The following is a 12,747-nucleotide window of genomic DNA, read 5'->3' on the forward strand; positions in this document are numbered from 1 at the left end:
TGTTATACCTGATGTTTAGCAGGTATAATGTTTACCATGTTCACCATCGTAGTTTAGCATGTTAGCATGCACACCTAATGGAAGTTCAAACTATCTTCCAGTTATTCTATTTGCAGTGGTGTCTTATATTCTTCATGGTTTTTGGACATGTCAGACATTTTCAGAGGGTCATTCCGTCACTTTATTGCTTATTGATCTGAGAGAGCCGCAGTTTATTATTAAATCGGGGTTTTCATTTAGCTATACCTACCAAATGAATCCCTCTATTGATGGAGGCTGTCCCATACACAACATGTCAATACATGATCCAGTCCTGCCTGGGACCTTGAGGACATTTCCAAATATTTTATTATAACAGCGATTGCCAAGTTTAGAAGAGCTGCTATATGATATTATCACATTCACATCCTGCTTGCTTTGGCGCAGAGCCACTCGCTGGTGCTCAGCAAACCAGACGAGGGAGTCTCGGCGAACCAAATCCCGGTCCTTGTTGCAGTCGGACCATTAAGCCCACGATGTGTGGACAGCTCATCGAGGACACTGCTCTATTCACATCTGATCACGGAGGCACGTAGTCCACTCGCAGCATTTCTCTCCTGCAGTACCATTTTGTTATAATTTCCTGCTGCTGCAGTTTTCATCTTGGGGCTGATTTTGTCCCTTCCAGGTTTTCCCGTAAACACCATAAATCAAACTTCTGTCACTTTGACATCTCTCTAGTACTGACTCAGTGCTAGACGGCTGCTGAATTCTAATTAAAGCCCCATTATTAAAAATGTAACACCCCCTTATTAATGTATAGCTTAGCTTATTTTTTTTCCATTACGCAGCTTTTTCGAAAATTTTCGCACTCATATTTTACATTGCAATAATTTCTATATTTTATATATATATATATATATATATATATATATATATATATATATATATATATATATATATATATGTATTCTTGCTACACTTTAAACAGAGTATTTTGATGCAGCTTCTGAACGCAGATTGCATTGTACATTTTCCCCCTCAGATTGATTAATTTTATTAATTGTTAAGAGGCCTGAGAAAGTACAATTATGCAGTAATTCATACTTAAAAAAAGAAAATATTGTGTTGGATGAATATATGTTGTCTGGTCTCCTATCCTGTTAATTGTCTCATGACCTTTCGAGATTTATCTTGGGCTCAATGGTGGCCTTTGGGTGATTTTGGAAGTGACACACAACGACGGGTCAGAGGACTTCTGTAAACACAGTCTTGTGCTAGACTGATGCTGGAGCCCGATAGCGACTCAGATGGCTCCTCAGTGAGGGAAGTAACATCGCTCTCCCTCTCTTTCTCTGGCTGTGTGTTTGGCAGCAGTTGCCCTCGAAGCTTATCTCTATAAATGGATTTGTGTTGGTGCACTCGGAGATCTCAGTGTGATGTTGTAATCTGATTGACCACAACCCCTGAGGTGGACAAGTCAAAGAGCCAAGTGTGTGTTTCTGTGTGTATGCATATAGGTGTGTGAGCTGTCCATCTGCCTTTTTGAGCTGTTTTTTTTGTCACCTCGGCTCTACGTACTTTCAACTGAGTCGGGGAAATAACAGCTCCATGAAAGTTTTAAGTAAAAGTGTGTTTTTGAATCTGCAGCTGTAAATCTTACACATGCAGAAGTCCACATGTTGGACAATCCATTAAATCCTCAGATGAAGCGCGCGCTCACACACACACACACACACACACACACACACACACACACACACACACACAGACCTAGCATAAGCGAGCCGATGCAGTGCCAGAAATTAGTTGTCATATCTGTCTGTTATGTTGCTGTGAAAACTCGTCGGGTTTTGTTTACTTGAATGTGAAGCAAATGTTCACCTCGTGTTCTTAATGCTAACATGAATGCAAGAGTGTTTTTGCACTCCATGTTAACCACGAGCAGCGAGTGCTCCGACTACAGATATTAGTAGCTGTTATGGACTTCATCTTAAGGAAGGCTCTCTTGCCTTTTGTAGGTGCATGGCGTCATACGACTCTAAGATAAGCATTAATGAGTTACGCAATACTGAACACGTTTGGCTGCCATTTGTCATTTCACAAGCCAAATGTAGCATGCATCTTCTTGTTTGAGTAACACTCATATAGTGTTGATCACTTGCATTGTGGTAATCGGTGTATGACTGTGAGGAAGTGATGCACTGATTGCTGTAGACGATCACCACACAACCTAGTGAAGCTCGGTATAAAACATGTCATACCTGTTAAATCTTTCTGACTGTCGGCTATCTTTTCCCATCAAAGGGTCCCACAAATGGTGACCCTTAGATGGACTACAGCTTCTTCCACACGGTTTATAAAGTCTCACCTAACTGTGAGACTTTATAGCTACACATCGTGGTCTGCTTTCGGCAGCTTTTATGTCTTGCTGTGTTTTTCCTAGAGCGTGGTGCTGTGCATCCGATTGCATTACAGGAAGGTTCTTCTATTATTCAGCAGTTTGCTTGATCTGATTCCACACTGTCAGACCTTGTATTATTTATTTATGACTTTTGAGATGATATGTTGATTTGAAATACTCCCCCACACTGCTTTCCAGAAATTGGGAGGTGTAAATTGAATTACAGATATGATCCGTTATTTTCTTCTTCTCTATTCGGACTTCCGAGCACAGACGCTTTCGCTCGTGCCATTATTTGGCTGTCATGGAGCATGACAACTCATTTTCCAAGATCTCATAGAGCAAATGTTGACTGCCTGTTTTCATCGAGCTGCAGAAGGAAAAGGGGTGTATCAGGGGAGGGCTGTATGAGATGTGTCCATTCATTTGTCGTTACAGCTAACGGGGGAGAGAGAGAACACCCCCCACCCCCCACACACACCTCCCTTTTGCTCGGCTAGACAAGAAGGTCGCCATAGCAACCACTCAGCATGCTCCCTGCCGCTGGCAGGTGAACACCTTGTACCTCCAAAATGTCAAAGTTGCAAGAGCAGAGAAAAAGACAACTTGTGAGCATTTAGTTTTTTGTGGTGATGGGAAATGTTTTAAAAAATATTTTCAATAATATAATTGAACCAACCTTGCATTTGAAGGTAAAACTGTACGAGGTTTCCACATGAAAATGCTGCCTCTGGTTTCTTTGGCAGCGCAGCATTCCTAGGTAGATAAATTGTGCTCCGAGTCCCCTTTTTGTTCCACCCTCCATACCCTCCTTATAGGCCTCCTGTCGGTAATAGCAGGGATTATGTATTCGATGGCACTAACGTGCAATCTCTACTACAGCTTATGCACAGTATGTATTTGTATTACAAAAAAAAAAAAAGCGATGGATTGAAATAGTACAAAATACAAAACCCCCAAAATCCAGTGACATATAATGTTCAAAATAAATATGTTTGAAATTAGACAGAAAGAGGCTTTATGTAAAACTCTGCTCCAAATCTGGGCTGCATATTCACATTTTTGCCGTCAGTATATTTAGAAATCTGGGAATCCTTTTTGTTTTCGAACCTAGTTGCCCTGGATAAAAAACGTGAAGTGCACTAGGAGATGGTGTCTGCTAGGTTTGGAAGACTAATTTGCATTGTAGGCGCTCTGTAAAATGTTAGCCCCCCCAAAAAAGAAACTCATTTGACTCCCCAGACTAATTCAACAGTAATTTCTTCACGGTGGTTTTATTTTGTGACCGTCTCCATATCCACCCTTAGGCACCTCCTTAGACATTGTCCCATCTTCACTATTCCTTTGCTGATGAGGGTGCAATGTTCTGGCATCAGGAGGTTTAAAAGGGAGGATATATTTGCGGTTTCACGATGCTCTAGGGTATCTTTACTACTTCACCTCCTCCTTTGAGGAAGTTGTTCTTTAATCTTAACTGCTGTCTGGTGTTCTTGCTACATACCGGTTCTGCTCAAGACAGGAACTTACCCCCCTCCTCCAGCTTTTTTTCAGTCACGCTGTGTTGTTAATTATCTAACATGCTCTCTCTCCTTCTCGCTCTCTGTTCAAATAAAGGCGGTGATCAGCATCCCAGCATCCTAGGCTGGCTGCTGCTCGGTGAGCCCCTGGAGGTGAAGGGCTGAGACCCACAACTCACCACCGCCTGGAGCCGGGGACTGTCTGGACTCACTGGGCTGGAGAGCACAGCTCACTCCCTTACCTCCAGCTTCAGTCCAACTTCTCACTGGGGACGACGATGTGACTTACTGGACTCTGTCAGAAGCATGTGACCTGTGCCACGCGAATTATGGATCTGACAATCAGAATACATTGAATCAACACTCATCCAGGTAATTGAGCTTCACTGTGGCCTTCATACATAACACTGCGCCAATGTATTTAGCTGCTGATATGAGCTCCTTCGCACTTGAGGTTCGTCTCTAGGGTGTGTTTAGCAGATTTCATTTTAATTTTTTTTATTTTCTTTTTATAGTGTGAAACATTTTTGTGGCCATTCTGTCACTTCCTCAATCTGGGGATTTAAGGGCTTGTTGCCTGTGTCGGCTGGTAATGATGACCAAGAAACGGGAAGTTGGACAGTAGTTTGAAATGGTAGTGAGACCAGAGGACTGCGCAGTAGTGGGTAAAACCACCATTAGTTTGACCCATGCATGCTGCAGCCAGTGGGAACATAACATGATATGCTTTGTATTCATACTGTGTTAAATACACGACCTGTTGTTACAACACATTCTCAGTGGCTAATAAGAGATTGTGTAACTGCGTAAGCCTCTCAACACCAATGCTTTTGACTTTTCTTGTATTTAACAATCCCCTTCATTGTTATGCAAATCAAATATGTTGGTCCCCGCCAGGCTGTTTAATGACCATGAAAATATAAAGAAAAAAGGAACATGCAGTCGATAGGAGAAAGGAAAACAAACAAAGCCCGGAGATTAAGACGGAAGGAACGCGAAAGGAGAGGAGACTGTGTTTGTGTTAGAATGTGCGCCTAAGTCATTGTCTGTCTGCATGTGTACGTATCTTATCCAGGTTTTTTTGTCAGGAGTGTGTGGCAGTCTTGTTCCCGTTTCCGCTCCGGAGCAAAGCGGTGCAGGAAGGCTGGCTGGTTGGCTGGCTGCACAGGAAAGGAAACGGTCTCTATCAAACAGCAGATGGAGGACAGCATGTGCTTACACTGCATAAACACACACACACACACACACACACACACACACACACACACATACATACATGCAAACTATACACACAGGCATGAGCTATGTGCAAGTCGTTTTTATCAAGAGTGTGACCCAGATCACACATCGCAATTGTTAGCTGAGGTGAATCTTATAGAGGGTGAGGTTCCTCATTGAGGAACACAGAGGACGCTCTGACATTTCAAATGCACTTTTGAAATGTTTTCATAATAGTAAAGGATTTTCTTTCTTCTTGGAAGGTTGTTTTGCCCTCAACTTTTCTCAAAGCTTCCCCCCCCCCCTGGCCTCGGCCCCCCATTGTATTTACTCTTTACACAGTGCTGCAGTCCCCTGTAGCTCTTCAACCTTCAATTTTGATTCACCTCGGAAAAAGTAAAAAAGGGCTCACAGCTTCCCTTACGGGTTTTGTTCACCCAACTGGAAAAAAAAGCTGATAATGTAAGGTATAAAAAAGTATTTCAGATACTGCGTTAACTTTTCCATGAAACTCAATCTGTCAGCTCCTTGGGACATCAAATGTGATACATTTCAGTTTAGTTCTACAGTGTAGCTTTTCTTTTCTGCTCTCATAGGTATCAGCAGAGCTGAGCTTTTGACCCTCGTGGCCTGCAGGTCAAAAATATTTGTCTGAAGATTTAGTCTCATCTCCTCCTCCTCCTCATTCTTCCCTCTAACCTCCGAGCGGTGCGCCTGCCATGCCTCAGTCAGCAGTTCGTGGTGGGTCCAGCCTTTCCCTGCAGGCCTGCCCGTCTCGCAGAGCTTTTGTCAGCAGCGCGTGAGGACTGGATGTTGCACTTCCTTTTTCTCAAGAGGGCAGCGAGTTCTCCGAGAGGCCTTCGACATAGTCATTTGCTCCCCATATGGTGTGTGTGTGTCCTTTCTCATTAGTGTAACAGGGCTGCTTAGGAGGAAGGACAATGCTGCTCACTATGGTGCCCAAGGCCCCACTGAATGACTCATATTCCTATAGAATAGGCCAAACAAAAGGGTCAAACAATTTTAATCAACAAAGTACTGCTCATAATGTGCCCTGTCGGGTCCGGGATCCTGCGGAGGAGGATTGTGAAAAATGTGTTAGGTTTGGGGTTTATGCACTTAATTACTGTGCTACCATTTCTAGTTCCTCCTATAGGAGGCAGGCTGCTGTGCACTATGAACACTATTATTTTCCCACTTGTTGGTCAGACCTGGCGTGTTCCTATTCTGGGAGATGAAGTGTGATACTGCGGTTTTGCTCTGGAAAACCAGAGCTGTTTGACAGTAAAAACTTGCTTCCCGTGCAGACAGCCTGGGGACGTGTGAGAGACCAGTCCTTACATCCCTTTTGAAAGAGCCACAGGAGGGTTTTTATAGTCTGCGTCTGCAACTGAGCAGACAGGTCTGCTCTGCCTCTGCAGTGAGCGTGGGCCGTTCACTTATCCCCGCCGGTCCCACGTCTCCTCGCCTCCTCTTTTCCTCACCTCAGAATCAAGTGGCCTTTTGTCCTCCCGCATCAGTCATCACTTGTTTCTCCGCCGCCGACGCCCTCCCCGTCCTCCTCTCGAGGAACGAAAGGATATTTTTGGGGGGCTGGATCTTGTGGTTATCTCCATCTCTCTGGGTTTAAAAATGGGGGTTCTATGCAAGATCCCCCCCCCCCACCTCCCCCCTCTCGGTCTCCCTGGGGTGGAGCCAGATCTGTTTAGCTCCAGTCTCTGCGTCAGCACTGATGTTACATAAATCTCACGGCAGTAGAAAAGCTGTGTGGATTGTCATCCATACAGGCACACTGCAATTAATTCACATTCATTTGAGTGAAGTAGGTTTCTTTATCCCGCAGGATTTCTCAATTGCCTTGAATAAAATGCCGTACACAATGAGCCATACATTCTCAGGGGAGGCAGTGTGGTTGGTCGTAATGCGCTCTAAAACCACGGTCCCAGACGCCATCGGAGTCGGCGGTTATGATTCAACGTAGAACGACGTTCTAATCCGTTTAATCCTTTTTATTGACCATTAAAACTTTCCAAAAAGGACCTCCTGATGGATTTATGGTGAATTAAAAGAGGTGATTTACCCGTTATGTGATCACCTGTCAGATTTATTCTGATGTGTAAACTTAATATCAGGAAGGATGTGGTTGCTGAATGGCTTATTGTTCTGCATGGAAGGAACCACACAGTCTATTCAAACTCCTATCTATAAAATGAAATGACAGTATCTGTGCCTCATTTACATGTTTACAATGACTATAATAATGGCTGTTGGTGATGCTCTCTCTCACTGACCAGGACAAAGAGAGTGAGCATCGTACATGAAGTTTTAACAGTATTCTGGTCTCGCGGTATAACGTCACGGTATGAAGATTGGCGGTTATCGTGCCGTGTACATTTATGTATCTATGATATTCAAAAGGTCCATACAGGAGCAGTCTGCCTGCATTGTCGCCTTTCTACAGTTTACGTTGGTTGTCGATAATCACAGTTTATTATTTTCAATGCTCACAGTTTGCATTTAGTAGTACATTTAACATGCTATAGCTCGTGTGTGTGCGTGCTTGAGAAGAAGTTGCGAACGCGGGAGGATATTCTTTGTCTCCAAATTTCACACATAAAGAATGGGATGATGGAGAATCCTTTATTTTTATTGACTGCTTCTAAAAGGACGTTTCATGTTGAGTCTAATTGCTCGACCGCTGATATGCAATTTGCTCCAACAGCCGCATGGATTTCCAGGGGACTACTCACGATGTTCGTTAGTGGGAATTTATAGCCTCAAAGACCAGTATGGGATGATTTCTGTTCAATTACAGTTGTTTTGGCTTCCTTTGAAGCTGTAGGAGTCTTGCATCCTTGCCTTAATCAACTTTATCCTCGCTTTACCAGGATTTAAAGCAAGGCTTTACCTTCTTCTTCTTCTTCCTCTCCTCATGTCTCTCTCACTAATACCGGCTTATAGCACCGTGCCGGTAATCACAGGTGATAATGAGAAGTGTCACAACGGTGGTTTCGTCATTTCCAGCCCAGCTGCCGCGCATTACTCCGGCTATCGGCGGCTCTGGTTCCAGGCCATAATTGCTCTGCTTCCGAATAATTGACAGATGGGAGGAGGTAAATCCCAGAGGTGTCAAGGTGGCAGAAAGATGGATGCCTCTGTGTTCAATGCTGTCAGGTCTGGAGGTGTAAGGGACCTGGAAGACATGATGAGCCCCCTCAAACGGGGGGCTTGTCCCCAAACACAAATGATGGACCACTAGTGGAATGGTTTCTGGCACGGTGGTCCTCAAACAGGCCCTGCTGGCACATGTGTTTCCCAGGGTTCCCCAACTGATTGTGTTTGTGGATTTGGTGGTATGCGTGTGTCCCCATGTGTGTGCATTTCATGCCAAGAGGCTCGGCAGTTTAGCTGTGTATGCCAACTGTTGGCCGATTTGGGAAAGAAATGTACGCTTGTGCAGACGTGTAAATATTCATATCGGAAGCTCCAGTGACTGTGCGATTGTGAGAGACTCTTTTTTTCTCTCTCTCACACACACACACATGCGCACGTGTGGAGTAAATATTTACTACCAATTATGCTCTTGGTTTCCACGCCTCACCAGAATGTGACAGTAGCTCATAAATGCTTTCACTGCTAAAGGCCTTGACTTGTACACTAAATGAGAGCTGCTCTCATATGTTGCAGCTGGAATGTTTTTAAGAGGATTATCAATAATCGCTTCTCATCTAGCAGCGTGTTATTTTTAACTAATATGCAGCAGCTAAAAGCAGTTCTTTACAGTGAGGACTTCTCTAATGGCAGTGCTTTCAGCGTCGGACACAGTGGCCACGCCGCCATATCCATACCAACAGGATGTTATGGCCTGAACCTGGCACCAACCACAGCTTTTTATATTATATTTATTTCCCGAGCAGTGGCGAAAACCCCTTTTTCTCTCAGTTCTTTTATTCAGTTGTTCTCCCGCGTGCAAAAAAATAGTTGCCGGTATTTATACACACATATGCATTTACTCCCACGTTCAGCTAGGATCTCTGTGGCGAGATGCCCCGTTTTTTCCCATAGAGGTGGAGGGCTGACACTGCAGAGCGGAGCCAGCGGGTCTCCAAGGTCATTACCACAGCGACGGCGTCTGGGCGCCCTGGGAACGAGGCAGGAATTGATTAATGACAACGCTAGGAGGAGCGAAGGAGGGGAGGAGTCCAGTGCTGCAGAGTTGTTACTGTATAATGCTGCTTTGACTGGTGCGGGTGTGAGACACTGCAGAGTGTGACACAGCACTACTTCTGATAATAATAATATTCTTGTATATGCGAAAAAAGTTATTTTATTATTGAACTTCTTGCAAAAATATTCAATTTACATCATCCATTACAATAGTTTGTTTAACCTCTTTCATCTCCATTAAAGGCACCGACAGGTTCAAATAAACTTTCAAATGGCTTAATCTTTCAACCTATTTTCCACCTTTTTGTGACTAATGGGGAGCGCAGTTCTTTTTAATTGGACCAGTATTGAGCGAGAGCGATGCAGACTGGAGCCACTAAACGGGCTAAAATGCCACTCAGGGAAACTCCTCACTATCAATTTACATCCACTTAAGTGCTTGTTTTTCCCAGATTGTTATCACAAGTCTCTGACTACATTATGGAAAAGGACCCTACAAAGAAATGCGTTTTTCTTTTCCTGTCGCCTGATCCGGTCTGTTTGTTTTCTGTGTCATGTGACTTGTTACCGGAAGATGGAGGTTTGAGCGAGAGCTGGAGAGAGAGAGGTTGTTGACACTTAGTTGTGTCGGAGTACAGACTTTGTTTGGTCACGAGAACAAACGGACTGGATCAAGCGAAAACTTTTTATTTGAGAAAATAAGAGGTTGAAAAATACCAACGTTAATTAACAATTTACTAAACACCCATACGTGCTTTATCGTCTCTTAAAGTGTACTCTTTACAATCTTAGAACGACTAATGAATAGCTTGTCACACTCTGAATTTAGATGATTGATGTAATCTACAGGTATCGGTGGATGAGTTTAGAAAGAGCAACCCTGATCACCTCGTCCAACTAGGCTACACAGGCGTTGGAAGCAGTCGCACATCTGAGAGAGCAGATGGACACCACAGCTCCATTTCCTCAGCTCAGACTGTGAATGTAGTGCACGGGGCTTTAAATAGCTAACCCGGCCGAGGTCGACACACTGCAGCTCCCCAAAGGCCGACAGCGGCGAGACAAGAGAGAGCCGCGCGCTGATATGAGGACGACCAACTGAAATAGAAAGCAACAACTTGTAAACTTCCTGCAGACTTCTGGTCAAAACGGAAAGCTTTTTTTTTTTTTTTTTTAATTTCCAATAGAACAGTGGTTTTGTATTTCATTTCAGTTAAGTTAGGGGACTCATGGGAGACGCATTAAAAAAACAAAAAATAAACAGAAATGGATGCAGTAGAGGCTGAGGTATCCTGACTTTTAACCCGTAAAACGGGTCACGATGCAAAAAGCATTGTAATCTTCTTCTCCCATAATGCAACTTGATACATTTTTAAATGATTTTTGGTCATTTATTGAAAGCTTTGTACATTTGTTATTGTGCAGATACGTTAATAAGCCTGTAGTACTGTGCAACACATTGTGAAAACACACATGCTGTATACAACACACACACTTACCCTCTCCCTAACTCATCTCCCACATTGTTTACACCTTTCTGCCATGGTAACCAAACATGACGGATCAAATTTGACACCTGTTTCTAGAGAAACAAACATAATATAGCAGCCGACTACAACATGACTCACTATCACACTGATCCGCTCTTCTAGCTTTGTTCTATATATACAGCCCATAATAAGGCTTCTCTGTTTTGCTTACCGGTGACTTTTTGGTAGCCCAATTATCTCTTATGTCACTAGAGATAATCAGTGTTGTACTTTTTGCATCTTGTATTATTTAAGGCTGATTTCACTATTTATATTAAGAATTTTGAAAATCTGATAGCTGGTTTGCCCTGGTCCCGGTCTTAATGCCTTATATTTACGTAGAGATATGCAAGTGGTATCTATCTTCTTCTAAATCTGTGAGGAACTAAAAAACAAGGCAGAAGGTTACTGGTTTCTTTTCCTCTAATAAGCCATCTTGCCGGTTTCGGTTATATATAAAAAAATAAATAAAAATAAAACCCTGTTGCCTAAAGGATAAATAGTCCTCGGAGGACACAATGTACCTACTGCCCGCTCTCCCTGTCATATCGCCCCTTCACCCACAACCCATTTTCCAAATTCCCCAGCTGATCTATTGGAAGGGACAAGAGCGACTGTGCCCAGAGAAACCACATCCAGTGGATCCGGCAGGGCTCCGTCTCAGGGACGACACAATGCAACGGAACACCATGTTCCCAGTCAGAGGTCTTATCTTCTCATTGTTACAAGCTTGTCCTTTTTTTTTTGCGATTTCTGGTGCTAATTAGTGAGTCAAAATTCGAGATATGCAAAGGTGTCATTATGTCACTTTTTCACAACCCAGACTGAAAGAATGAGAGAGCAGAGAAGCACACCACAAGGAAAACACAGGACCACAGGGAGGTATAGCTCATCCGCACAAACAAAACACTGTCGTGCAGACACATTTATCAGCTTTCTGGATCGGGACTAAAAATAACACACGAGTCAGTTTGTTCGAGTCTGAATTCCCACTCTGCCTTCTTCATGTTTGGAGCGAAGGATAAAGAAGCAAAGAGAGGCCTCCTTGTATTCTCTGTTGCATTGTGATATTCTGATATATGTGCATGTTTTTGTGTGTGTGTGTGTGTTTGTGTTTGTGTGTGTGTGTGTGTGTCCACATTTCTGTTTGTATGCTGTCAGGATTGCAGGTATTCAACGGTGGCAGGTTGTAATCAGAGGAGACAGAGCTGTGAGTCACACAGTGCATACCAGGTGCTGGAGGTCTCTGTGAACACATGACAGCCACTGAGGTGTTGTCATATACAGTATGTAAGCAGGGCTAGGTGATACGTTTCTGGTATGGCGAGAAAATAAAATGCATATTGAATAGTGACATTTAAGTCTGTGGCTCTTCCTGTGTTGTGTGGAAAGCTGTTGTCGGGCTCTTAAAGCATCTGTGTTTGGTGAAACAGTGATGTTATTTTATGCTAATACATTTTAATGAAACAAAACGATTGGTTTGATGGAAACAAGTTCTGCAAATATGCAGACGGAGAACCGACGTCGTTCTGATCGGTTTCTGTACAATATTGGAACCCAAAAGTATAAAGTGCTGACTTTTTCTCAAAGGAATGCACAGGACATGATTTACTGATCTGTTGTAGCAGAAAAAATACATAATTCAAATGCTTTAACCATCTGTGACTAAATGTCTGTTATATATATCTTTTATTTATTAAAAACACTACATTTGGAGGATACCCATTTTTTATTTAGATTGCCAAAGCATCATGTTTTATCTTTTACTTGGAATCATATCAAGAAGGGATCGCCTCATGGCCAATACGGAGAGGATGAGTGAGTACACTCTGATAACTTTCAATGTATATATGGCTTGTAGGCATTTTAATAAGATTTACTTGAAAATATTCAGATGTGTTGCTAACTCTGCAGTGGTTTATGTGGTCTAATG

General features: G+C 43.1%; 1 protein-coding gene across 5 annotated transcripts in view; it reads left to right on the top strand.

The window, feature by feature from the left end:
- The window catches only part of ptprea (protein tyrosine phosphatase receptor type Ea), a 47,202-nt gene that overhangs the window by 19,372 nt on the left and 15,083 nt on the right, over positions 1–12,747 (top strand). For 2 of the 5 annotated variants that reach the window (XM_034558197.1, XM_034558194.1), the window contains exon 2: positions 3,998–4,272. The gene's annotated coding sequence lies outside the window, so the exon portion shown is untranslated. Of the gene's footprint in view, positions 1–3,755; positions 4,273–12,747 lie in introns of those variants that run through there. The other 3 variants (XM_034558195.1, XM_034558198.1, XM_034558196.1) reach the window with 3 other exon arrangements.

The sequence above is a fragment of the Cyclopterus lumpus genome, chromosome 19 (assembly GCF_009769545.1).
Source record: "Cyclopterus lumpus isolate fCycLum1 chromosome 19, fCycLum1.pri, whole genome shotgun sequence".
In the NCBI taxonomy this organism is placed as follows: Eukaryota; Metazoa; Chordata; class Actinopteri; order Perciformes; family Cyclopteridae; genus Cyclopterus; species Cyclopterus lumpus.